Genomic DNA, 23,714 nt, shown 5'->3' on the forward strand with positions numbered 1-23,714 from the left:
GCAAGGAGTTCCCATATTTTTTGGAACACAAAACAGAGACGCCAGAAACAAGGCATTTTCTGAAGAACCACAGAGATACTTGCTCAGAATCCTGTACTTCTTTATCCTAAAATATTGACATTTAAATCAACTCAAACATGACACACAATTGAGTTTCTTCTCATTTTTTAATTTTATTTTTAAAAAGGACAGATTTAGGATATTATAATAAGTTACTAAGTTACATTTTAAAAACCTGTCAAGTCTACAGTAATGGAATAAATAAATAAGATTTTTTTAAAGTTCAATATTTATAGACATATTTATTTAAAAATGACTGAATTAGAAAATGTTAAATAATGTTGATACACACCAGGAAGAGATTTAGATAAGGAAGGCACTTTATTTCACCACAAGAAATAAAAACCTTAGTTGTAAATCAATGAGCACCCAAAGCTTTAGGTCTTGTGGTAGGTTTTCTAAGCTCCAGTGGGTCATTATGGAGGAAACTTCTTCATGGTACTGAGCTAGATTAAATAAGATAGGAGTTGGAAAATTTTACTCTGTGATCCCACAGTAGTGTTAGAAAGAAAGCACTCTTAATAAGCCTGATCTGTGAGGAGGCAAGGAACAAAATCCAAAATGGTTTGGTTGTACTAAAAATCCTACTGACATTAAGGAGAGCTTTTAAAAAAAGTAAATTAAAATAAGATTAATCCTCTTGTCTGGCTGAATTGGAATTCTTACAGTTTACAAAGTTAAAATTTCAAGTAAACACTATTTTTAGCTTCCATTCTTGTAGACAGACACAGTTTGGTTAGACAGCTGCCATACTTCACTTTGAATAAAGCTGTATGCACATATTTGGGGAAAAGGATCTTAGATAAGCTCCTTATTTTATATCACTTAAGTCTTTGAAAAGAGCATTAATGCTCTGGCTGACTGGCTATCTACAATGGCAAAGCGACCATAGGTTCTGACAAAAATGAGAGGTTTCTCAGAGACACTAAAGGGTTTCTAGTTCAACAGATAGTTATTTACTGAAAAGTCTAACAGACTTCAGTAGATGTGTTTGGATAAATTTCCCACTATCAGTTTTCTTTCACAAATGTGTGGCAAGTGTTTACCCATTTCTTGCTGTCTGGACTCTAAACCCAGATTAGTTTGTTTAAAAGATGGGCTCAAATTCAGAATAATCCATATAAGTTTTAGTGGTATTAAGAAACAAATGTCTGAATAAATAGAATGGATTTTCAGGATAAAATGGAATATCCACAAAGAAAAAAAATTAAAAACAATGCAGGGGGGGAGACAAGGGGAAATATTAATATTGAGAAATAACAAAATGGCAATTGCAAAGCAGGCAGCTTCTCACCCATTCCACATGAAATGCTTTCATTAAGGTTTACTCTTTCCTATTGGTATGAGCAACCCAGATGAAGAGATCAGAAGCCATGAACTGTAAGGGAACTGAGACACAAGCCAGGCAGAAGAACCATCCAGATTCACCAGACACATTCTCAGGCAGCTCTAGCTTCTGGTGGAGTAGCTCAGTTCCAGCAACATAACTCAGTGAGCCCAGTGTACACAGACCTTGGAGGAAAACAAAACTTAACTAAATAAGAGCACAGTCACCAAACTATGGAAAGAACCAAGATGCCCTTCAACGGATGAATGGATAAGGAAGATGTGGTCCATATACACTATGGAGTATTATGCCTCCATCAGAAAGGATGAATACCCAACTTTTGTAGCAACATGGACGGGACTGGAAGAGATTATGCTGAGTGAAATAAGTCAAGCAGAGAGAGTCAATTATCATATGGTTTCACTTATTTGTGGAGCATAACAAATAGCATGGAGGACAATGGGAATTAGAGAGGAGAAAGGAGTTGGGGTAAATTGGAAGGGGAGGTGAACCATGAGAGACTATGGACTCTGAAAAACAATCTGAGGGGTTTGGAGTGGCGGGGGGGTGGGAGGTTGGGGTACCAGGTGGTGGGTATTATAGAGGGCATGGATTGCATGGAGCACTGGGTGTGGTGAAAAAATAATGAATACTGTTTTTCTGAAAATAAATACAGTGGAAAAAAAAGAGCATAGTAGGAGATTTCAGGCAACATGACAGGGCAACAATATGGGATTGTTTAAGAATTATAACAAATAACATAGAGGACAAGGGGAAATGGAGAGGAGAAGGGAGTTGAGGGAAATTGGGAGGGGAGGTGAACCATGAGACACTATGGACTCTGAAAAACAATCTGAGGGTTTTGAAGGGGTCGGGGGTGAGAGGTTGTGGGAACCAAGTGGTGGGTAATAGGGAGGCCACGGATTGCATGGAGCACTGAGTATGGTGCAAAAACAATGAATACTGTTACACTGAAAAGAAAAAAAATTAAAAAAAAAAGAATGATAACTCTGTCTCTACAGAAACAGGAAGAAGATAAAAGTTATGTATAATGACAAGACTAACCTGCAAGGAGATGGAGAATTCCTGTGGCAATGGTGGTATAAAAACTCTGGCAAATGCAAGCATAAGATCCAATCACAGCTCCAAAGCACATCAAATCTAGACAAAAAAGGTGAAAGGAACTGGCAAGACTGAAGATCTGATTTTGAAAAGGGTCAAAGATCTGATTTTGAAAAATGGGAAAAAAAAGATATATTACCACAATTTCAGACAGTTTTTTCACAATGACAGTTTCATGGGCTAATTAGATCTTTTCTCAAAAAGTGATCTTTTCTCAAAAAGGAAGGGCTCCTTGATGGTGCAGTTGGTTGAGCATCTCACTCTTGGTTTCTGCTCAGGTGGTGATCTCAGGGTCCTGAGAAAGAGTCCTGTGCTGGGTTCCATGCTCAGCAAGGAGCCTGCTTAAGAGTCTCTCTCTTAACCAATGTGATACAATAGATTAATAAAAGAAAGAAGAGGGATGCCTGGGTGGCTCAGTGGGTTAAAGCCTCTGCCTTCGGCTCAGGTCGTGATCCCAGAGTCCTGGGATTGAGCCCCATGTCGGGCTCTCTGTTGAGCAGGGAGCCTGCTTCCTCCACTCTCTCTGCCTGCTTCTCTGCCTACTTGTGATCTCCATCAGTCAAATAAATAAATAAAATCTTTAAAAAAATAAATAAAAGAAAGAACAAGAACCATATGATACTCTCAACAGATGCTAAAAATGCATTTGAAAAAGTACAGCATCTCTTTCTGATCAAAACTCTTTAATGTGTAGGGATAGAAGACACATACCTCAATATTATCAAAGCCATCTATGAAAAACCCACCACAAATATCATTCTCAATGGAGAAAAACTCAAAGCTTTTCCGCTAAGGTGAGGAACATAAAAGGGATGTCCATTATCACCACTGCTTTTCAACATAGTACTAGAAGTCCTAATCTCAGCAATCAGACAACAAAAAGAAATTGAAGGCATCCAAATTGGCAAAGAAGAAGTCAAACTATAACTCTTTGCAGATGATATGAGTTTATATATGCGGAAAACCCCAAAAGACTCCACTCCAAAACTGCTAGAACTTATACAGGAACTCAGTAAAGTATCAAGATATAAAATCAATGCACAGAAATCAGTTGCATTTCTCTACACCAACAACAAGACAGAAGAAAGAGAAATTAAGGAGTCAATCCCATTTATAATTGCACTCAAAACCACAAGATACCTAGGAATAAACCTAACCAAAGAGGCAAAGAATCTATACTCAGAAAACTATAAAGTACTCATGAAAGAAATTGAGGAAGACACAAAGAAATGGAAAAAATTTTCCATGCTCCTGGATTGGAAGAACAAATATTGTGAAAATGTCTATGCTACCTAAAGCAATCTACACATTTAATGCAGTCCCTATCAAAATACCATTGATTTTTTTTTCAAAGAAATGGAACAAATCATCCTAAAATTTAAATGGAACCAGAAAAGACCTCGAATAGCCAAAGGGATTATTGAAAAAGAAAGCCAAAATTGGTGGCATCACAATTTTGGACTTCAAGCTCTATTACAAAGCTTTCATCATCAAGACAGTATGGTACTGGCACAAAAACAGACACATAGATCAATGGAACAGAATAGAGAGCCCAGAAATAAACCCTCAACTCTATGGTCAACTAATCTTTGACAAAGCAGGAAAGAATGTCCAATGGAAAAAAGACAGCCTCTTCAACAAATGGTGTTGGGAAAATTCAACAGCCACATGCAGGAAAATGAAATTGGACCATTTCCTTACACCACACACAAAAATAGACTCAAAATGGATGAAGGACCTCATTGTGAGAAAAGAATCCATCAAAATCCTTGAGGAGAACACAGCAGCAACCTCTTCGACCTCAGCAATTTCTTCCTACGAACATCGCCAAAGGCAAGGGAAGCAAGGGCAAAAATGAAATATTGGGATTTCATCAAGATCAAAAGCTTTTGCACAGCAAAGAAAACAGTTAACATAACCAAAAGACAACTGACAGAATGCGAGAAGATATTTGCAAATGACATATCAGATAAAGGGCTAGTATCCAAAATATATAAAGAGCTTAGCAAACTCAATGCCCAAAGAAGATATAGTCCAATCAAGAAATGGGCAGAGGACATGACCAGACATTTCTGCAAAGAAGATATCCAGATGGCCAACAGACACATTAAAAAGTTCTCCACATCACTCACCACCAGGGAAATACAAATCAAAACCACAATGAGATACCACCTCACACCAGTCAGAATCGCTAAAATTAACAAGCCGGGAAATGACAGATGCTGGCGAGGATGCAGAGAAAGGGGAACCCTCCTACACTGTTGGTGGGAATGCAAGCTGGTTCAACCATTCTGGAAAATAGCATGGAGGTTCCTCTAAAGGCTGAAAATAGAGCTACCTTACAACGCAGCAATTGCACTACTGGGTATTTACCCTAAAGATATAAAATGTAGTGATCCGAAGGGGCACATGCACCGGAATGTTTATAGCAGCAATATCCAAAATAGGCAAATTATGGAAAGAACCTAGATGTCCACCAACAGATGAATGGATAAAGAAGAGATGGTATACACACACACACACACACACACACACACACACACAGAGGAATACTATACAGCCATCAAAAGAAATGAAATCTTGCCATTTACGATGATGTGGTTGGAACTAGAGTATATTATGCTCAGCAAAATAAGTCAATCAAAGAAAGACAACTATCATATGATCTCCCTGATATGAGGAAGTGGAGATGCAACATGGGGGGCTAAGGGGGTAGGAGAAGAATAAATGAAAGAAGATGGACTCGGGAGGGAGATAAACCATAAGAGACAATCTCACAAAACAAACTGATGGTTGCTGGGGGGAGGGGGTTCGGGAGAGGGTGGTGGGGTTCTGGACATTGGGGAAGATATGGTGAGTGCTGTGAAGTGTGTAAACCTGGTGATTCACAGACCTGTACCCCTGGGGCTAAAAATACATTATATGTTTATAAAAAAAATAAGAATTTGATTAAAAACAAAAGAATTCTCTCTCTTTCTCCCTCTGCCCCTCCCCCTGCTTATGTTATCGCTCTCCTTCTCTCTCTCTCTAAAATAAATTTTAGAATCTTTTTTTAAAAATAGTGAGAAAGTAATACATTAATATTGGGGATTCTTCTTTGTTTTTTAAAGGATTTTATTCATGTATTTGACAGAAATTACGGGTAGGCAGAGAGGCAGGCAGAGAGAGAGAGGAGAAAGCAGGCTCCCTGCTGAGCAGAGAGCACCATGCAGGGATCGATCCCAGGACCCTGGGATCATGATCTGAGACAAAGGCAGAGGCTTTAACCCACTGAGCCACCCAGGCACCCCAGGGATTCTTCTTTAAAGCACTTTGTTCAAACAGATGCTATCTGATAAAAGTAAAAGGATACTAACAGTTAACAATTACCGAGGCTCACTCTGTCAGGCACTGTTCTGCACATGCTCTGTGTATTAATCCTCCCTAAAGCCCTATGAAGGATTTATAAATTTTATAAATGAAGGGAATGAGGCAAGAAGTACAAATAACTTGTACAAGATAGCACAGTAAATGGTAGATCCAGCATTTGAAGCAAAACCTTTTGGCTCCACATACAAATAAGTCTATATCCTTATAGGTTTTCAAGACAGGAATAAAAAGTAAATGAATGGTGATTGTAAAAGACTTATTGAAAGAATATACATAAAGCATAAAACAGAGGATCTCAGCACTCAATAAATGGTAGCTTTAATTACCATAAATATCTCAACAACATGGGATGATAGCTGATGACTTTACAAACCAACAACTCCCATTTTTACATTATTTTAATTATTGGAAATGTCTTAATATCAACGTTAAACCAAATTCAACTTTCTAGGGCTCGTTTTATTTTTTGGAACTACACAAGTCTTTTCTCCAGTTTCCCTTCAAACTCTGTCAATAATAAACTTTTTCCTATATATTTGGAATACAAAATTGAATACCTTGAATAACATGGTTTAAGTGTACAGGCTGACTATGGACTCTGAAAAACAATCTGAGGGGTTTGAAGTGGCGGGGGGGTGGGAGGTTGGGGTACCAGGTGGTGGGTATTATAGAGGGCACAGCTTGCATGGAGCACTGGGTGTGGTGAAAAAATAATGAATAATGTTTTTCTGAAAATAAATAAGTTGGAAAAAAAAACAGTACTGTAAATGTATATTTTTTAAAATTTATTTTTTTTCCAACTTATTTATTTTCAGGAAAACATTATTCATTATTTTTTCACCACACCCAGTGCTCCATGCAAGCTGTGCCCTCTATAATACCCACCACCTGGTACCCCAACCTCCCACCCCCCCGCCACTTCAAACCCCTCAGATTGTTTTTCAGAGTCCATAGTCTCTCATGGTTCACCTCCCCTTCCAATTTACCCAAATTCCCTACTCCTCTCTAACGCCCCTTGTCCTCCATGCTATTTGTTATGCTCCACAAATAAGTGAAACCATATGATAATTGACTCTCTCTGCTTGACTTATTTCACTCAGCATAATCTCTTCCAGTCCCGTCCATGTTGCTACAAAAGTTGGGTATTCATCCTTTCTGATGGAGGCATAATACTCCATAGTGTATATGGACCACATCTTCCTTATCCATTCATCAGTTGAAGGGCATCTTGGTTCTTTCCATAGTTTGGCGACTGTGGCCATTGCTGATGTAAATGTATATTCTATTCCTTATGATTTTCATAAGGATTTCTTTTTCATAAGGATTCCTTATGAATTTTGTAAGGATTTCTTTTTTCTCTAACTTACTTTACGTAAGAATACAGCATATAATAATTATAATATACAAAATAAGTCTCAATTGACCATTTTATGTTATTGGTAAGTCTTCTTTTTTTTTTTTTCCCAATTTATTTATTTTCAGAAAAACAGTATTCATTATTTTTTCACCACACCCAGTGCTCCATGCAAGCTGTGCCCTCTATAATACCCACCACCTGGTACCCCAACCTCCCACCCCCCCGCCACTTCAAACCCCTCAGACTGTTTTTCAGAGTCCATAGTCTCTCATGGTTCACCTCCCCTTCCAATTTACCCAAATTCCCTACTACTCTCTAACGCCCCTTGTCCTCCATGCTATTGGTTATGCTCCACAAATGATTGAAACCATATGATAATTGACTCTCTCTGCTTGACTGATTTCACTCAGCATAATCTCTTCCAGTCCCGTCCATGTTGCTACAAAAGTTGGATATTCGTCCTTTCTGATGGAGGCATAATACTCCATAGTGTATATGGACCACATCTTCCTTATCCATTCATCCGTTGAAGGGCATCTTGGTTCTTTCCATAGTTTGGCGACTGTGGCCATTGCTGCTATAAACATTGGGGTACAGATGGCCCTTCTTTTCACGACATCTGTATCTTTGGGGTAAATACCCAGGAGTGCAATTGCAGGGTTGTAGGGAAGCTCTATTTTTAATTTCTTGAGGAATCTCCACACTGTTCTCCAAAGAGGCTGCACCAACTTGCATTCCCACCAACAGTGTAAGAGGGTTCCCCTTTCTCCACATCCTCTCCAACACATGTTGTTTCCTGTTTTGTTAATTTTGGCAAGTCTTCTGATCAACAGTGGGCTGTTCGTAGTTATGCTTTGGGGGAGTTAAAAGCTACACATGGATTTTTGACTAAGTGAAAGAGACAGTTCTCCTAAGTTTTACATTATTCAAGGGACAACTTTATTTGCCATATTTATTCAATACTCCTTCTCGCGACATGGTCATTCTATGCATAAGCTCCAGAAAGTCTCTGCGGCCTGTATATTAGGTCCAAATATGAAAACAATATTTCCTAGGTAGTCTGACCATCAAAGAACAGAATGCTCCTAATAAATATATTCATTATTTTGATATCTATACTTTTGTTAATACTGCATAAGACTGGATTAACATTTTTCATAGCCCTGAACTTTGACTCACATAGAGCTTTAAATCAACATATTTCAGATATCCCTATCTGAACTCAGATTACTGAAATGTTTATCTCAAATCCAGTAATTTACTATTTATCTAAATTTCCTATATAAGTAAAGATTTTTTTGCCTCTTTAGGTAAGTTTATTCCTAGGTACCCTATAGCTTTAGGTGCAATTGTAAATGGGATTGATTCCTTAATTTCTCTTTCTTCCATCTTCCTGTTGGTGTATAGAAATGCAACTGATTGCTGTGCATTGATTTTATATCTTGACCCTTTTTACTGAATTCCTGTATGAATTCTAGCACTTTGGAGTGTTGTTTTTGGGTTTTCCACATTGAAGTATCACATCATCTGCAAAGAGTGAGAGTTCGACTTATTATTTGCTGACTCAGATGCCTTTTATTTCTTTTTGTTGTCTGATTGCTGAACTAGGACTTCCAGTACTATTGGGAGTAGCAGTAGTGATAGTGGACAGTCCTGCTGTGTTCCTGTCCTTAGGGGAAAAACTCTCAGTATTTCCCCATTGAGAATGATATTCACTGTGGGTTTTCAAAGATGACTTTGATGAAATTGAGGTATGTACCCCATATTCCTGCATTGTGAATAGTTTTGATCAAGAAAGAATGTTGTACTTTGTCAAATATTTTTCAGCATCTACTGAGAGGATCATATGATTCTTGTTCTTTCTTTTGTTAATGTATTATATCACACTGATATAATGGATGTTGAACCAAACTTGCAGTCCAGGAGTAAATTCCACTTGGTCGTGGTGAATAATCCTTTAAATGTGCTGCTGGATCCTATTGGATAGAGTTTTGGTGAGAATTTTCACATCAGTGTTCCTCAAGGATATTGGTCTGCAATTCTCCTTTTTGGAGGGGTCTTTGTCTGGTTTTGGGATCAACGTAGTGCTGGCCTCATAAAATGAGTTTTGAAGTTTCCCTTCAATTTCTATTGTTTGGAACAGACTCAGGATAATAGCTTTTAATTCTTCTTTAAATCTTTGGTAGAATTCCCTTAGGAAACCGTCTGGCCCTGGTCTCTTGTTTATTGGGAGATTTTTGTTGACTGCTTCCATCTTCTTCCTGGTTATGGGTCTGTTCAGGTTTTCTGTTTCTTTCTAGTTCAGTTTTGGTAGTTTATATGTCTCTAGGTATGCATCCATTTCTTCCAGATTGTCAAATTTTCTGGTGTATAGTTGCTCATAATATGCTCTTATAATTGTTTATATTTCTTTGCTGTTGGTTGTGCTCTCTCCTTTTTCTTTTTTTTTTCAATTTATTTATTTTCAGAAAAACAGTATTCATTACTTTTTCACCACACCCAGTGCTCCATGCAAGCCGTGCCCTCTATAATACCCACCACCTAATACCCCAACCTCCCACCCCCCCGCCACTTCAAACCCCTCAGATTGTTTTTCAGAGTCCATAGTCTCTCATGGTTCACCTCCCCTTCCAATTTACCCAAATTCCCTACTCCTCTCTAATGCCCCTTGTCCTCCATGCTATTTGTTATGCTCCACAAATAAGTGAAACCATATGATAATTGACTCTCTCCGCTTGACTTATTTCACTCAGCATAATTTCTTCCAGTCCCGTCCATGTTGCTACAAAAGTTGGGTATTCATCCTTTCTGATGGAGGCATAATACTCCATAGTGTATATGGACCACATCTTCCTTATCCATTCATCTGTTGAAGGGCATCTTGGTTCTTTCCAGTTTGGCGACCGTGGCCATTGCTGCTATAAACATTGGGGTACAGATGGCCCTTCTTTTCACGACATCTGTATCTTTGGGGTAAATACCCAGGAGTGCAATGGCAGGGTCATAGGGAAGCTCTATTTTTAATTTCTTGAGGAATCTCCACACTGTTCTCCAAATAGGCTGCACCAACTTGCATTCCCACCAACAGTGGAAGAGGGTTCCCCTTTCTCCACATCCCCTCCAACACATGTTGTTTCCTGTTTTGTTAATTTTGGCCATTCTAACTGGTGTAAGGTGATATATCAATGTGGTTTTAATTTGAATCTCCCTGAGGGCTAATGATGATGAGCATTTTTTCATGTGTCTGATAGCCATTTGTATGTCTTGATTGGAGAAGTGTCTGTTCATAACTTCTGCCCATTTTTTGATGTGTTTGCCTGTTTCATGTGTGTTGAGTTTGAGGAGTTCATTATAGATCCTGGATATCAACCATTTGTCTGTACTGTCATTTGCAAATATCTTCTCCCATTCCGTGGGTTGCCTCTTTGTTTTTTTGACTATTTCCTTTGCTGTGCAGAAGTTTTTGATTTTGATGAACAAAGTACACAAAGAAAAACTCAAAATGGATAAAAGACCTCAACGTGAGACAGGAATCCATCAGAATCCTAGAGGAGAACATAGGCAGTAATCTCTTTGATATCAGCCACAGCAACTTCTTTCAAGATATGTCTCCAAAGGCAAAGGAAACAAAAGCGAAAATAAACTTTTGGGACTTCATCAAAATCAAAAGCTTATGCTCTCTCCTTTTTCATTCATGACTTTATTTATTTATTTATTTATTTCATTACTTTATTTATTTATTTATTTGGGTCCTTTCTCTTTTCTTTTTGATAGGTCTGGCCAGGAGTTTATCAATCTTATTAATTCCTTCAAAGAACCGGCTCCTAGTTTCGTTGATTTGTTCTATTGTTCTTTTGGTTTCTATTTCCTTGATTTCTACTCTGATCTTAATTACTTCTGGTTTAGGTTGAGGCCTTCTTTGCTGTTGGGTTTAGACTTTCTTTGCTGTTCTTTCTCCAGGTCCTTCAGGATTTGGGCTTTCTTTGCTATTTATTCTTCAGCTCCTTCAGGTGTAGGGTTAGGTTGTGTACTTGAGACCTTTCTTGTTCTATAGATTACTCATTAAAGAAATTGAGCGAGACACAATTTCTGGAAAAACATTCCATGCTCATGGATTGCAAGAACAAATATTGTGAAAAAGTCCATGGTACCTAAAGCAATCTACACATGTAATGCAATCCCTATCAAAATACCACCTTTTCTCCCCCAAAGAAATGGAATGAATAATCTAAAATTTATATGGAACCAGAAAAGACCCCAAATAGCCAGAGGAATGTTGAAAAAGAAAGCCAACATTGATGGTATCACAATTCATACTTCACACTCTATTACAAAGCTGTCATCATCAAAACAGTATGCTACTGGCATAAAAATAGACACAGAGATCAATGGAACAGAATAAAGAGTCCAGAATTAGACCATCAACTCTATGGTCAACTAATCTTTGACAAAGCCAGAATGAATATCCAATGGAAAAAAGGCAGCCTCTTCAACAAATGGTCTTGGGAAAATTGGATAGCCACATGCAGAATTATGAAACTGGACCATTTCCTTATATCACACACAAAAATAGACTAAAAAATGGATGAAGGACTCAATGTGAGACAGGAATCCATTAAAATCTTTGAGGAGAACACAGGAAGCAACCTCTTTGACCTCCGCTGCAGCAACGTCTTCCTAGAAACATTGCCAAAGGCAAGGTAAGAAAAGGCAAAAATGAACTATTGGGACCTCATCAAGTTCAAAAGCATTTCCTTATCCATTTGTCCTTTGAAGGGCATCTTGGTTCTTTCCACAGTTTGGCAACTGTGGCCATTGTTGCTATAAATATACACTATGGAATATTATGCCTCCATCAGAAAGGATGAATACCCAACATTTGTAGCAACATGGACGGGACTGGAAGAGATTATGCTGAGTGAAATAAGTCAAGCAGAGAGTCAATTATCATATGGTTTCACTTATTTGTGGAGCATAACAAACTGCATGGAGGACATGGGGAGTTAGAGAGGAGAAGGGAGTTATGGGAAATTGGAGGGGGAGGTGAACCATGAGAGACTATGGACTCTGAAAAACAATCTGAGGAGTTTGAATTGGCAGGTGGGTGGGAGGTTGGGGTACCAGGTTGTGGGTATTGTAGAGGGCGTGGATTGCATGGAGCACTGGGTGTGATGAAAAAATAATGAATACTGTTATGCTGAAAATAAATAAAAAATAAATTAAAAAAAAAGATCAAAAGCTTTTGCACAGCAAAGGAAACAGTAAACAAAACCAAAGGACAACTGGCAGAATGGGGAAAGATATTTGCAAATGACATATCAGACAAAAGGTTAGTATCCAAAATCTATAAAGGACTTATCAAATTCAACACCTGAAGAACAAATAATCCAATCAAGAAATGGGCAGAAAACATGAACAGATATTTCGGCAAAGAAGACATCCAAAATGGCCAAGAGATACATGAAAATGTGCTCAACAGTGGTCAGCATCAGGGAACTACAAAGCAAAACCACAATGAGATACCACCTCTCACCAGTCAGAATGGTTAAAATTAACAAGTCAAGAAATGACAGATGTTGGCAAAGATGCAGGGAAAGGGGAACCTTTTTACACTGTTGGTGGCAATGCAAGCTGATGCAGCCACTCTGGAAAACAGAGTGAAGATTCATGAAAAAGTTGAAAATAGAGCTACCTCACTGTCCAGCAATCACAGTACTGGCTGTTTACCCTAAAGATTGAAATGTAGTGAACTGAAGGGGCATGTGCACAGGAATGATAATAGCAGCAATGTCCACAACAGCAAAACTATGAAAAGAACCTAGGTGTAGATCAACAGATGAATGTATAAAGATGTGGTGTGTGTGTGTGTGTGTGTGTGTGTGTATAAAATGGAATAATATGCAGTCATTAAAAACCCCACAAAATCTTGCCTTTTGCAACGTTCTGGATGGAACTAGAGAGTACTATGCTAAGCCAAATAAGTCAATCAGAGAAAGACAATTATCACATGATCTTTCTGATGTGCAGAATTTGAGAGGCAAGGTAGGGGTCCTAGGGTGAAGGGGGGGAAAAATGAAATAAGATGTGACTGGGGAGGGAGAAAAATCATGAGACTCTTAATCTGAGGAAACAAAGTGAGGATTTCTGGGGATGGTGGTGGGAGAGGGATGGGGTGGCTGGATTATGGATATTGGGGAAGGTATGTGCTATGGTGAGTGCTGGGATTCATGTAAGACTGTTGATTCACAGAACTGTACTCCTGAAGCAAATAATGCATTATATGTTAATTAAAAATTAAAAACAAAGCTATTAGTTTCATCACATAAATCTCTTTACCTCAGAGAAGTTGGAAATATCTTAATAATTCATGGGCACAAACTTCAATTGACTATTTTTCCTGGATGCCGCTGAGGGATGGGAGGAGGGGAAAAAACCTTATTACAAGGTGCACTGTTCTAATAGGGGGGAGAAAAGAATATGAAGAGAAGATTCATGAGTTGCTGATCATGATCCATTTACTTGTTATCAACAGACAAAAGGTTGATATCCAGGATCTATAAAGAACTCTTCAAACTCAACACACACAAAACAGACAAGCATATCAAAAAATGAGCAGAAGATATGAATAGACACTTCTCCAATGAAGACATACAAATGGCTATTAGACACATGAAAAAATGTTCATCATCACTGGCCATCAGGGAGACTCAAATTAAAACCACCTTAAGATACCACCTTACACCACTTAGAATGGCCAAAATTAGCAAGACAGGAAACAACATGTGTTGGAGGGGATGTGGAGAAAGGGGAACCCTCTTACACAGTTGGTGGGAATGCAAGTTGGTGCAGCCTCTTTGGAGAACAGTGTGGAGATTCCTCAAGAAATTAAAAATAGAGCTTCCCTATGACCCTGCCATTGCATTCCTGGGTATTTACCCCAAAGATACAGATGTCGTGAAAAGCAGGGCCATCTGTACCCCAATGTTTATAGCAGCAATGGCCACAGTTGCCAAACTGTGGAAAGAACCAAGATGCCCTTCAACGGAGGAATGGATAAGGAAGATGTGGTCCAAATACATTATGGAGTATTATGCCTCCATCAGAAAGGATGAATACCCAACTTTTGTAGCAACATGGATGGGACTGGAAGAGATTATACTGAGTGAAATAAGTCAAGCAGAGAGAGTCAATTATCATATGGTTTCACTTATTTGTGGAGCATAACAAATAGCATGGAGGACAAGGGGAGTTAGAGAGGAGTAGGGAGAAGGGGGAAATTGGAATGGGAGGTGAACCATGAGAGACTATGGACTCTGAAAAACAATCTGAGGGGTTTGAAGGGGCTGGGGGTGGGAGGTTGGGGGAACCAGGTGGTGGGTATTGGAGAGGGCATGGATTGCATGCAGCACTGGGTGTGGTGCAAAAACAATGAATACTGTCACACTGAAAATAAATTAAAAAAAAAAAAAAGAACAGAAAGTAAAATTTCTTTGTAAGTTAAAATAAAATAAAAATTTACTCTTTAAAATGGCCCAGTAATGACATATTTTGGGGATGTGTATATTCTTCATCCAATGTTTGATGCTTCTCTCAACTTCATATTTCCAATTTGGTAAGTTATTATCTAACTTTAAAGTATATTACCAACAGAACAGATTTTACTGGGATACCACTTATTCCAAGCTGAGGCAATGTACTGACTCATCCGGGTCAATAACAAAGATCAACAACCAGCATATTTATTTCCTTTTTCCCCCAACTGTACTGCTGAGATCAATGTACTCATAGGTTTGAAGCAGATCAATCCCTCTACTATGGTTTCTAAGATCAACAAATTTCTCCATGAACTGCTCATTTAGTGTGAAACTTATGCACTTTGTGACTACATCAAATAAATCTGCAACACAAATATCAATGACTGCTTGTTGTTTGCATTATAAATCTTTAACAAAAATCCCTTTCAGTAATTATTCTCTGAAATAAAAAGTGATATAGAAAGATGTTCCCAGAGGACAACAACCTCTTTGGCCTTGAGTGACACACAGGATTCACTGATGCTCAATGAATGCCAGTAGTTCTCAGGCTTTAAAGTCATGGGCAGAAGGAAGGAAAAGAAAAGTTGGAGCAGTAAAATGAATGAGAATAGATATGCAAGAAGACTAGGAAGGAGGAGAAGACAAAGACCTATATGAATAGGAACTTTGATTTTCTTTGTCAAAGCTACTCCTCAAACCACCCTCTTACCCATTTCAGTTAATGATAAATCCATCCTTCCAGTTCTAGTTTTTTCTAGTTCCATCTTGCTGGTTTTCAAATGGAGAGTAATTGTCTGTAGTGATAGCATGGCTGAGTTCTAAACCTAGGGACCTGTGCTGTGATTTGCCTACAGAGACCTGCCTAAGTCCCCCAAAAGTGTCCTTATCTCCCACTATGCCTTGAACTACCATTAGTTTTGGTGGATCATGTGACCCAAGGAGTAGAGCACCTTGTACAGCTGTTTACACCTTTGTAAATCCTTCTCCTGTTCATAGTCACACTTAAAACTAATAGCTTTCCTGGACACTTGGTAAGTGGGTTGGTATAATACACCCAAATGAAGATGACATTGGATCCAAATCCACAGACCCCAAAAGGTGTTTTACCTTTCTCTTGGCTGTAAGAGGGCCAGATGCAGCAACTTATCCTTTACCTTAGAAGAGATGTCTCCCCATGACCCATTGCTGGATTGCTAGAAATTTCACCTAGATATAAGAGCCTTGAATTTTGTTGAATATATTTCTCAACTTCTGGTACACAAGTGTCTTCCAATAGGTCTACAGTTGCTGCTTCATAAAGAATAAATGTGATAGCTTATGGCAGGGAAAGAAGATCAAGGTCCTTGAATAAATATTTGCAAATCATGTATCTGATAAGAGCCTCATAAGCAGAATATAAGAAGAATCTCAAAGCTAAAAAATAAGAAATATATCTCAATTTAGAAATAGAAAATATTTCAGTAGACACTTCTGTAAACAAGATATGCAGATATCAAACAGAGACACAAAAATATGTTCATCAAAATTCATCATTGGGAAAATGCACATGACTATAGTGAGATACACTGGCCCACCATTTAAAATAACTAAAGTTGAGCAGCACCTGAGTGGCTCAGTTGGTTAAGCATCTGTCTTCTGATAAGGTCGTGATGTCAGGGTCCTGGGATTGAGTCCTGCATCCAGCTCTTGCTCAGTGGGGTGTCTGCTTCTCCCTCTCATGCTTCCTCTGTGCTCTTTCTCTCTTTCTTAAATAAATAAATAAATATCTTCAAGAGAATAAGTAAAGTTGAGAAGACTTCTAATATTGAAAGCAACAATATAGACTTTTGTACGCATAGATGGACCACAATATGAGGTGAGAGATAAATACACAAAATTGAAGAGAGAATTAATTTTATTTATTTATTTTTTTAAAGATTTTATTATTTATTTGACAGACAGATATCACAAGTAGGCAGAGGCAGAGAGAGAGAGGAGGAAGCAGGCTCCCTGCTGAGCAGAGAGCCCAATGCAAGGCTCAATCCGAGGACCCTGGGATCATGACCAGAGTTGAAGGCAGAGGCTTTAACCCACTGAGCCACCCAGGTGCCCCGAGAAGAATTAATTTTAACTCACATTTGGATTATGTTGAAATTTCCGGTACACATATTGTTTACACATCCTCCTACTGAGTTTTGACAGGGCTTCTATTTTATTTATGTAGTTTATTTCCCCCATTTTCTTTGGCTTTCACAAGCAAAGTCTAAGCACACAATAAATGATTTATGACTCCACCAAAATATAAGCCCTTTGTTTCCCCCTAGCTTCCATCAAGTCCCATGTGGAGGTTAAGCACTTTTACTCCTCTTTAGATCCTAAATGAAAATGTTGCTATTTGTACATTGTACTCTTTTGACACATATAATGTCATTATTTTCTGAGTGAACATTATGTAACTTCTCTCTTCATGTTGAAAGGTAAATATGAACACTTTACCACCATGTTCAAAATATCTCACTAGTTGTCCTTAAAAGTGGGAACAAGAACAAAGGGCCTAACCTAGCCTCCAGACCCCATGTGAGCCCAACCATTTTGGACTTCCTCATCCTATCTGGCTCCTCTTGCTTCTCTTTGGATGCCAGCTACATTTGCCACTTTTCTTTATGTGCTTCTCCAATGATCTAGCTCTGAGACCATCTAGGCCCTCCAAGGATGGAAGGCCCTAAAGGTGGCAAATGTCCAGGTCATCACATTGTTAATGAAGACTTTGGACATCCTCCCTGACCAATCAAAAGAGAATCTTCATTTTAGGAAAATTCCTAGGAAATTTAAAGGCATTAATATTTGAGAAGCATTGCTATATGGCACCTCCTACTATGGTCCTTTGTACCTCTGTGAAGTAAGATTTCTCACCTATTTACAAATGAAAGTAGGAAGTTCAGTGTAGTTCTGGAACATGACCTGCATTTTTCAAGAGAAGGACACCTGTATTTGAGTTTCCCCTGAAGGGAATGCAGAACTTTGGCCTCATTAAAATCATGTATGATTGTCTCAGATGTGATCATACTAATCAAAGCACTCAGAGCATCAACATTTATATATTAAAATTTGTATAAATATGTCAGAGGTGTCATTAATAGTGGAAAATAGGGGCATAAAATATAATATCAATGATGACTTGATGTTTATGATTTCAGAGTCTATAATGCCCTATAAGTTACCTGGACTTTTCACACATGTTCAAGTTTACATTGTCCAGAAGAACAATTTAGTTTTGTTCTAAAGGGAAGCCTTAGGTGCTATTGGGAGAATTTTAGTTCTTCATTCCTTCTTATTCTGACAAAAAGCCCACAGTTGTACAACGGGTTGACTCTTGTGCTTGAAACAAATTGGTATAAACAACATTCTCCTGAGCTTCTTAAAGGAAGCTCCAAAGTGAATCAGTGTGCGAGAGGTTACTACACATGTTGTGGTTGTTTCAGTGCTACTGTATTTCTTATCTCCTTTAGAAAACCTAACACTTCAAAAGAATTTTCTCAATTTCTTATAAGATATGGGTAAGACAGAAATGATTACTATAAAATTTGTTATTCTTTATATATAAATTTGATACACTCTTACATTTATAATAATTTTACATTGGGTTTACAAGAGCCAATAAGCCAGGTGAGAAATGGAAAACAAATACTGAATAATTTACATATCAAATCTTAATGACTCTCCTCTAGTAAGCAACATAGATGTAATCCTGAATTACTTCCTTTAACAATGTTTTATTATTTCTTAACATATCTCTAAGGTATTTATAAGTATTCATGAACTAGAGTGTTAAACAATTTAAACTACATTTAAATAGCATTTCATAATGATTCCTACATCAGTAATCTTTTTGCTTATTCTGATTAAAAGCTCCATTACATTTAACTGATCACATTTTCTCATTCAGACATTTAATGTAGGCCAATTGTGTATTAACTCTATCCTATCTCCCACTTCTGACAAGCATTTCATTGACTATTTATATACATGTAGCAGGAAACAGGCAGCAGGTGCTTCTTCGCTTCTCTTTCCAGCATTTATACCTTAATAAGTACCCACACAAACTGAATTTGAGATTTTTTCATTATTTAGTGATCTGGAATTGCCTAGAAAGGAGTTTTTTTTTCCCCAATAAAAATACCTTTATCATGTGAAATTAGTAGCTTTGTTATTTATATCACCTGTATTCTACTCCATTCTGCCTCAGTTTTATTCTGTGAAAACACTGGTAGAGAAAAGGTGTTCTCAAGTAAAACCATAAGGATTTCTAGAAAAAGTCAGTCCTAATCACTGTTATAGAAAATGTGAAGCAACTTTTAAATATTAAAAACGTTTCAGGCAGTGCTAATATATTTATGAGCAAAGTTTGTGACGTAAAATTTTACCAGAAAATCTGTTACATACACATATTCCATAGAAAAATAAATTTGGAAATTGGAATAAAATAAGGAAAGAAAAGATTCCTATTGTTGACAACTTTAAACAACACCCAGGGTTACAATAAACATTTGTCCCTAAACACTGGGCCTTTACATTTTTGTTGTCTATAGTCTTTCTCTGATACATTCTTTTTTTCTTTTAAAGATTTATTTCTTTATTTTAGGAAAAGAGAGAGAGAAAGTGCAAGTAGGTAAAAGGGCAAAGTGAAAGAGAGAGAGAATCCTCAAGAAGATGCCCCACTGAGTGCATAGTCCAATGTGTGGCTTAATCCCAGGAATCTGAGATCATGACCTGAAGTGAAATCAAAAGTCTGCCTCTTAACCCACTGACCCACCCAGTCACCTCTGATAGATTCTTAATCTTTCTTTTCTGCTTGTCTTTCCCACACTTACTAACCATGCGTGTATTATTCTCTGCTTATTTCTGTTCCTGCATCTTGTGATCTTCATCCACCCAAACTTCTTATGCGGTCTTCTTTCTTCTTTTTATGGCTTTCTCTCCATTTCTCTCTTTTGAAAAATTTTAATAAAGCAATATCAATGAAAAATGTTCTATTTGTCTACCCGCAATAGACTTATAACAACTCTTGTCCAAATTCTTGGAATATTTTAATCTTGCTTCCCTTCTCACTGTTGTGCAGTTGTTTCCCACTCACTGCTCATTATGCTCTGGCCTTTACTGCATCACATGACAGAAATTGGTCTCACTAAAGCCATCTCTCAGTTTCCATGCTTAATCACACCTGTTCACTCCTTATCCTGCCAGAGCATTTATTTTAGTGATTGGTACCATAATTTTCTTTGACGTTCTTGACTATCTTCCACTCTTTGTGTTCATGACACCCATCTTGATCATTCTGCTCAGTATCCTTTCCTGGTCTCTCCTTGTCTTTATTCTCTGCCAGTCAGAACTATTAGTTTCAACAAGAAATTATTTTTTGGAATGGAATCTTACATGGAAATGCTGGGAAATTAAAGGAGTCTTCTGAGAAAAAAATGGGCAGGAACAGAAGCAAGCATGGTCATCCACCAATAGCAAAAATTATATTCCAACATTGACTCCATGAGGGCTGTTGTCACCACTGCTATGTGAGAATTCCACTGTTCTCATGGACAGAGTCACTGGTGTGGGTACAGGGTGCATTTGCTGGAAATTTCATATTGTGCCTTGGCTGTCTTTGCAATTCAGATTACCTTTTGTCCTTGTCCCTTTTCCTCCCTCATTCCATATTTCAACTCTAGTGTGACTGATGTAGAGTTGCCAAACCTATATCATGTCCCCTCACCCTAGATGTCAGGGTGCTAGGAAAGCCAACCATAGCACTCTTGGGCCCCACAATGGGTGTTAGAGTTTGCTAGCATCAAAATTATGTGGTAGAAAGGAGGATCAGTTTGGCTATCTAAAGGAGATATATAACTTCACTTCACTTTAGTATACGTTGTCAGTTTAGTTATTCACCATTCTCTTCACTTTATGTATTCTCTAATAGATAGGTCATACATAACTATGCCTTCAATCTACCCAATGATTTTCAATTCATGATCTGCAGTAGACTCAAACTACAAAGTACACAAGCACTGATGCCCACAAACTGGCCACTGCATCTGAGTTCTCAATCAAATTTTGATGAAAATCTACCCAGTTGCCAAATGATGATTCTATTCTTCACTGACCAACACTGTAATGTGTCAGAGAGGCACTGTGTCTATCTTCTGAACACTTTCCTTCTGCCTCTTCATCTTCCCACCAATATCAATGTCATTTCACACACAGATTAGCCACGTCACATGTGTTTGGTTCACTTAGAGTTCAAAGAGAATACAGATTATTAGCCTTAATAATTGACTCACTAAATCAATGTCTACAGGGAAACCTCAAATCTATATTTTGCATAAAACTTTCCCCAAATGTGTGATCTGGAGGACCTTTAATGCAAAATATAGATTTGATGTTTTTGTATAGGTTCTCATTTGAGAACATTGAATAGTAGTAACATTTTTACTAATATTCCTGACCCTAATTTCAAACTCTCTGCAGTCTATTTCCTACACCTCCATATATTCATTTTAGAAAGAATCTACCACTACTACTCTTTTTTCTTAGTTTCAGTGCATGCTTATTCCCTGATGAAAAATCATGATCCTCCACATGCCATTTAACTCATTTTATTACTGAAACCCTTCAAGATCCTTTTCCCTTTACCCTACATCCACATTCCAAACATAAAATTTCCAAATTACACAGATCCTGTCCCATAAATTTAGGATGTACTACAATGTCCTTCATTTTTCCAACTCTGTTCATTGTTGCACATTTTAAAAATTGAAATGATTCCACTTATTTCAAAGATCTTACAATAGTTTCCAATCAATAGAGAGGCAATAAACAAAATTGAGATGTGCATAATTTTATTTCAACTCTCCTTTCTATATTTTCTTGTTATAAATTGAGAGACTTTTTTCCAATTTACTAAGTTTCATTTCAGGCAACACTCAGTGAGGATATGGAAAAGGAACATAGAAAAGGACTTGGAAATGTAACGTTGCTGACAGATTTGATTCTCACAGGATTCACATCTGAACCTCAGTGGCAAATCCCTTTGTTCCTAAAGTTCTGGCCTAATTGCTGTCATATGGGATGACTCTCAGCTTCACATCCCTATGTACTTATTTCTTGGGAGTTTGGCATTTGTGGATGCTTGGATATCATCCACAGTATCCCCCAAGATGCTGGTCAACTTTTTGGCAGACCAAAATGATATTTCTTTCAGAATGCATGATACAATTTTTTTCCTTTGCAGTAAGTATAACAGTGGAATGCTTTCTGCTGGCAACAATGGCAGATGATCACTATTTGGCCGTTTGCAAACCATTACATTATCCAGTGATTATGTCCAAGACACTGTGCATCCGCTTGTTAGTTTTGTCACTTTATATGGCCTATGTCATGCCATAATTCGTAGTTCTTTTTTATTCAGATTAACCTTCTGAAATTCCATCATAGTACATCACTTTTACTGTGACATTATACCATTACTTAAGATTTTTTGCACTGACCCTTCTGTCAATTATCTGACAGTATTTGTTTTTGCTGGATCAATACAGATGTTCACCATTCTGATAGTTCTTATCTCCTACACACTAGTTCTCTCTACAGTCTTAAAAAAGAAGTCTCTACAAGGCATAAAGAAAGCATTCTCTACCTGTGGAGCCCATCTCTTATCTGTCTCCTTATACTACGGTGCTCTTGTCTACATGTATGTGTGCCCCGTATCTACACAATCAGAAGACCAAGATATGATGGACTCTTTATTTTACACTATCATAATTCCCTTGTTAAATCCAATTATCTACCATTTGAGAAATAAGGAAGTCATAGATTCATTGAGGAAAATATTGAAGAGAAATTCTTAGAATTCACATTATTATTTGTTCTCGTTTCACTAGAATGACTAATTGTACAGATTTCATTCTTTCTAGGTGTTTATTAGTGTTCATTTTTTGCAGTTGTAATTGTCTTAATGTTTAAATGACTTAAGGTGAGATTACAAAACAAATATATGTATATGAATTAAAAAATAGAGGGAATCTTAATCAAGTGTTCATGACATAAAAATAATTTAAAAGGAAACAAAATATTTCACATGATTGCGTGTTTCAATGTGGATTCATAAATGTATTAAGCATTGAAATAGGGTAATTACTTTAAAAAAGAATTTGAATATGATATATCTGACAACCATACAGCTATGTACCCTGAATACTCACATTACATTCATTCCACATTGGAGTCAGGGTTATATTTGAGTGAACAGAGACCAAAAATATAATGAGTGATCAGATTTCAGGTTCACCTCTGCCCTTCCTCTCTCACCACTGATTACCTACACCATTCTACTGTTATAACTGAGGTCTTCACACTAAGACTGCTCATTTCTGCCATTTGCTATAGTCTTGTTGCTTCTTCTACATTCTATTGATATTCTTACTTCCAAAACATTGACTAAATAATATCCCACTTCAGCAACTTTTTATGGATTGTCATATCTACTAGATTATTATATATGGCATATGTACCTAGAACTGTATATATGCATATGCATATTTTACTTATATATGTATATGTACAAAATGGATGATATACAAAGATACCTACATACCTATTATATAGATTGTATATAACCCTGGCAGATTATATATTTGCTATGTGTTGATTAGTAAGTTGTTGTTGTTATAAATAAATTTTAAAGATTTTATTTATTTATTTTAGGAAGAGAGAGCACACAGGAGTGGCGGAGATGGGCAGAGGGAGAAGTGGACTCTCCACCCAGCAGGGAACCCAATATAGGGCTCTAATCCAGGACTCTGGGATGATGATCTGAGCCAACAGCAGAACCAAATGAGCTTAACCAACTGAACCACCCAGATGTCACTGTAGTTGTTGCTGTTGTTGTTGTCTTAAAGTAGTCTCCACACCTAGTGTGGGA

General features: G+C 37.6%; 2 pseudogenes; one reads left to right on the forward strand and one right to left on the reverse strand.

The window, feature by feature from the left end:
- Positions 1-885: 885 nt before the first annotated feature.
- Positions 886-21,532, reverse strand: LOC122910040 (annotated as a pseudogene).
- A 199-nt stretch (positions 21,533-21,731) lies between these two features.
- Positions 21,732-22,641, forward strand: LOC122910041 (annotated as a pseudogene).
- Positions 22,642-23,714: the final 1,073 nt, after the last annotated feature.

This window comes from Neovison vison, chromosome 6 (assembly GCF_020171115.1).
Source record: "Neovison vison isolate M4711 chromosome 6, ASM_NN_V1, whole genome shotgun sequence".
Classification (NCBI taxonomy): Eukaryota; Metazoa; Chordata; class Mammalia; order Carnivora; family Mustelidae; genus Neogale; species Neogale vison.